Genomic DNA, 6,000 nt, shown 5'->3' with positions numbered 1-6,000 from the left:
ACACTGTTTTAATCTGTAGTCGTTTATATTCGAGAGTATAGCTCTGTTTAGGATTTCCCCAACCGGAAAAAAAAATCTTTACTGGAAAGACAAAGAAAAACTCTCCCTATTCTTCTTATTTACATGGAAAGCTCCAGGAGGTAGAGCAGTATCATGGGAAAGCCAATTAGACTAACACAAAATTCACTTAGGCCAAATGGATCTGCATAGATTATATACAGGGTCTAAGCATTAGCTGATGTAAAAATCAGCTATTATTACCTGGTGCACTAGGATCATGGGGATAGTTTGACCTTGGCCTATTCAAAGTAATGCGGTGTTCAGTTTAATTAAGCACCAGTACCAAATCCTTTCCTATTTAAATGTCAAGCAACATTAACAAAATTTCAAAATATGTTTGGTTTCTGGTCACCTCACTAATGTAGGATGGATATTTACTTCCAGGTTCCAGGTTCATACCTGGCTCTTTAGTCAATAAACACTCTACTATAGTTATGCCAACATTCTGGTGTTTGGTGTTGCCAGACATACACAGGGAGTGCAGAATTATTAGGCAAGTTGTATTTTTGAGGAATAATTTTATTATTGAACAACAACCATGTTCTCAATGAACCCAAAAAACTCATTAATATCAAAGCTGAATGTTTTTGGAAGTAGTTTTTAGTTTGTTTTTAGTTTTAGCTATTTTAGGGGGATATCTGTGTGTGCAGGTGACTATTACTGTGCATAATTATTAGGCAACTTAACAAAAAACAAATATATACCCATTTCAATTATTTATTTTTACCAGTGAAACCAATATAACATCTCCACATTCACAAATATACATTTCTGACATTCAAAAACAAAACAAAAACAAATCAGCGACCAATATAGCCACCTTTCTTTGCAAGGACACTCAAAAGCCTGCCATCCATGGATTCTGTCAGTGTTTTGATCTGTTCACCATCAACATTGCATGCAGCAGCAACCACAGCCTCCCAGACACTGTTCAGAGAGGTGTACTGTTTTCCCTCCTTGTAAATCTCACATTTGATGATGGACCACAGGTTCTCAATGGGGTTCAGATCAGGTGAACAAGGTGGCCATGTCATTAGTTTTTCTTCTTTTATACCCTTTCTTGCCAGCCACACTGTGGAGTACTTGGACGCGTGTGATGGAGCATTGTTCTGCATGAAAATCATGTTTTTCTTGAAGGATGCAGACTTCTTCCTGTACCACTGCTTGAAGAAGGTGTCTTCCAGAAACTGGCAGTAGGACTGGGAGTTGAGCTTGACTCCATCCTCAACCCGAAAAGGCTCCACAAGCTAATCTTTGATGATACCAGCCCAAACCAGTACTCCACCTCCACCTTGCTGGCGTCTGAGTTGGACTGGAGCTCTCTGCCCTTTACCAATCCAGCCACGAGCCCATTCATCTGGCCCATCAAGACTCACTCTCATTTCATCAGTCCATAAAACCTTAGAAAAACCAGTCTTGAGATATTTCTTGGCCCAGTCTTGACGTTTTAGCTTGTGTGTCTTGTTCAGTGGTGGTCGTCTTTCAGCCTTTCTTACCTTGGCCATGTCTCTGAGTATTGCACACCTTGTGCTTTTGGGCACTCCAGTGATGTTGCAGCTCTGAAATATGGCCAACCTGGTGGCAAGTGGCATCTTGGCAGCTGCACACTTGACTTTTCTCAGTTCATGGGCAGTTATTTTGCGCCTTTGTTTTTCCACACGCTTCTTGCGACCCTGTTGACTATTTTGAATGAAACGCTTGATTTTTCGATGATCACACTTCAGAAGCTTTGCAATTTTGAGACTGCTGCATCCCTCTGCTAGATATCTCACTATTTTTGACTTTTCTGAGCCTGTCAAGTCCTTCTTTTGACCCATTTTGCCAAAGGAAAGGACGTTGCCTAATAATTATGCACACCTGATATAGGTTGATGTCATTAGACCACACCCCTTCTCATTACAGAGATGCACATCACCTAATATGCTTAATTGGTAGTAGGCTTTCGAGCCTATACAGCTTGGCGTAAGACAACATGCATGAAGAGGATGATGTGGACAAAATACGCATTTGCCTAATAATTCTGCACTCCATGTATGCCTAGCATTTTTAAGCAACTAAAACTGAGCCCCTTTGAAATGAAAACTGACATACAATACTGCAGCTGTCTGTGAGAAGCTTTTAAAAAAGCACAAACAACATGTATAAATATATATTTATTAATCGATGTGAGGGAAGGAGGTACACAGGTTTGATTTCTAATAGTGTAATTAAGAAAATGTGTTCATTTTTATGTGGTGTCACTGCAGGGTTTCCGCTCCTCGACATGATGCATGACTAGAATGGCTTTTGTTTTAATTGCCCCAGACCTAAAAGCTCTCCTGTTTACTGCAAAACATTGTGCGGATGACTAGTTACACTACTTACACTACATAAATACTTAGACTTTAATTTGTTCATTTTTCTTTTTGCTTTTTCCACAACCCATTTACTTTTTAGTAGACACATAATAACAGAGAGATGATTCGGTCTTAATTTCCACGCACACAGCTGAAAATATACACGTCTCTGTTGCTTTTCTGAGTGAGACATGACCCCAACTGTTATATATATGGGGGTTCTTTCCACTCCTGTATGAGGAAATGCTTAAATATGGTGTGAGCTCTTCTCAGATGCCCTCCCTCCCTCCCACTGTTCATCATGGCTATCGTCTCAGCCACCTTTGAAAACTGTACTGTCAGATATGTGCTCAGGGGTCACTGAAGGCTTCAGGCCATCTCCACTGCTGTAATACACAGAGCCTTGAAAACCAGCTGGCCCTACTGGGCAGACCTGTCGATATCGATCTTCACTCAAGAATGTGGTCTTCCCTTCGGTTCTGGCTTTTGGTGATAAGGAATAGGATATAAACAGTCTTATCCCCATCTTCCCTTTTCTGTGAAATAGTTCTGTGGTCATCTGATTTTGATAGGAGAAAACTGTATGATAGTGACACTTTACTTGTGTGTGTGTCTGTGTGTATTATATGGACAAAAATATTGGCCCACACCTCTTAATCTTTGAATTCAGGTGTTTTCAGTTCCATCACTGAATTTGGTCATGACATTGTAATAGGATTCTACTGTTGCAACAAAACAATCCCTAAAACCTTTTCCCTTCCCCAACATATTCTACCATAAACTGTAAGCCTTTTTTATTGCAAAATGCAAGTATTTAGGAGCCACAGAAAAATTGGACGTTTACTATTGCATGCACATGATAAACTCTACTTAAAATGACAAGTAACTGCTAAAACCTTTTTGTTATATTTGTGCTAATTGCAGGTATTCACTTGCTTCTTTCTGAGTTCCACATGCGTAACAAAATGCTACACCACCATACGTCCTTTCCTAACTTTTAAACAATGTTTAGCATTTCTGGTTGTCAATCACAAATTGCTACATTTGGTTAATTGGATAAAACAACTGTTTATAGGGAAGTGTATTCAGGCTGAGCTAAGAAGATGCTTTGAAGACGGTGACCTTGTCAGCAGTATCAGCAGTAAGTGAGGAGTGATGGACTGTGGTGACATTCCTGGCCCTAAGGATCCTCACAGCTCAAGTCAAGTTGCTTCTTATTCTCTTGTGTGTGTGTGTGTGTGTGTGTGTGTGTGTGTGTGTGTGTGTGTGTGTGTGTGTGTGTGTATATATATGTGTGTTTTACTTTCCTTTTCTTTTGTATGTGTGTCCATGTTTGTGTCCTGATTTGTTATTTTTGCACAGAACCAAGGATGTTATTTGGCTTGCGTGTGCACATGTATATGTGTGTGTTTGTCTGTGTCTGCGTGTGTGTCTTTGTGTTTCTGTACGAGAGTCTAGCCTGCAGAGAGGAGGCTGATCAGGCCTTGAGAATATCCTCTGTGACAGCACATCAGGACTAGCCTTCTTCTCTCTTCTGACATCCGCCTCTCATTACTGCGGCAACTCTTTGACTGTTCATTCATCATGTTTTGTCCAAGTCCATGTCTTGAAGGGGATGACGTGACAATCCATGAGCCTTGTGAACTTCGAGGCAAATTTATGAGGTGGAGGAAAAATTCAGTGTGTGGAAAAACAAAGTATATGGTTCTTATGAGTTTGAGCTAGTTTGTATTTTATCCTTTTGTGACTCTGCTTGAAAAAGAAGTCACTGCAAAAGATCACTTTCATCCTATGATGAAATTGTTGCCTGAAGGAAGCAATTATTTCCAGGATGCTAATTGTCCAAGAAGTACAGACTGAGTTGTCAGTGATGTTTGGGCTGCAGTTTATTATGAATTATGATTAATACGCACAATTAATTTATTTATTTGATTTGGTGTGCAAAAAGCTTCACAAATAAAATTAAATTCACAAAAATTACAAATTTCAGTGACTGATATAAAACTATATGTAGATGCTCCTGAAATGTAAGGCATCAGATGTCTTCCTTTCTCATTTAGAGATCTTAGAAAATTATTGGAGAAAAAGGTTCATTTTGGAGCCCCTAAAATGTTTTTTTGATCAGTTTTGGTTTCAGGATTTTTTAGGTAGCTCAATATCAATGTGACATTCTGTAATGATGATTCCTCAAAGTCATGCCTGCTCTAACACCAAACACAACTTCACCATCAGTGACTTTTCTCTGGCATTTTTGGTTACTAAGCCATTTTATCAGCCACCAATTAGCTAGCTCCCAATAACTTTACTACAATATTCCTTTGTTGCAAGAATTTGTAGAGCAATGCCTCATTTAAATCATAAATGCTGAAAAGAAGGTAGTAGATTGTTTATGTTAATAAAGAAGTTTTGGACAACTTTGGCTGGAATGTAATGGGATTTACATATGTTATGCTTGTAAATGAAACTCTCCAAGTCAAATATTTTAAACTTTTGTTTAACTATGATGAACTATGAGGGATTATTTGCGGAGGGGATCGCTAAGGCTGCCCTTTGTCACCGATTCTGTTCATAATTTCTATGGACAGAATTTCTAGGCATAGCCAAGTGGCGAAGGCTTTCACTTGGGTGATCTCAGAATCTCATCTCTGCTTTTTGCAGATGGTGTGGTGTCATGGTGTCTTCAGACCCAGGACATGCTGGAGAGATTATACTCTTGGCTGGCCTGGGAATGCCTTGGTGTTCCCCCAGACAAGCTGGAGGAGGTGGGTGGATAGAGGGAGGTCTGGGCTTCTCTACTTAGGCTGCTGCCCCCACAACCTGGCCCCGGATAAGCGGAAAAAGATGGATAGATGGATGGATGATATAACATGTATTGAAGCATGCATATTTATACACCTAATAATTGGTTAAGTTTCCTTTACTGCAATTTACTACATCAGTGTGGTATGATAGAAATGTAGTCAGCCCGGGCCTGCGGCGTTACTGAAGCCCAGGTTGCTGTTGGTAGTGGTCTTCAGCTTGTCTGTATATTTGGGTTGGATGTTTCTCATCTTCCTTTTGACACATAACCGATAGAGTTAGGTTCAGGTCAGACAGGTTGGCTGGCCAGTCATACTTAAAACAGGGTCAGCATACCATTTGGTAGTAGTTTAAACACTGTGGGGAGGTACTAAGTCTTGCTTTAAAAGAAATCTGCATATCTACATATAAAGCTTGTCAGCAGATGGAAACATGAACACCTCTAAAATTTCCCGGTAGATAATTATGTTGAATTTTGTTTGATAAACCAAAATGGACCATTCACCACCAACACCATCAGCACCAATGGGTGCCATCATGTGCTGATGGCACCCGCTACAGTGAGGTTTTCTTCCTCCTTAGCCCAGGAAAGATGCTTCCGACATTGTCTTTTGATCCAAAGTGGCTTGATATTAGGAATGAAAGAGTTGTAATACCCTTTCTTGAAGATTAAAAAAAACCTTTCCAACTTTTTGAGATACTAGGAAATTCTTGAAAATAGCTCAGGTGTGCTTTACCCAGCAAGACCAAACATTTCCTTGATTTGCTATCATTTGATTATCCACAAGATAGGACAAGGTTTTAA

This window comes from Aulonocara stuartgranti (genome assembly GCF_965226115.1).
Source record: "Aulonocara stuartgranti genome assembly, chromosome: 1".
Classification (NCBI taxonomy): Eukaryota; Metazoa; Chordata; class Actinopteri; order Cichliformes; family Cichlidae; genus Aulonocara; species Aulonocara stuartgranti.
The sequence above is the reverse complement of the archived record's forward strand: the minus strand, read 5'-3'. Positions refer to the sequence as shown.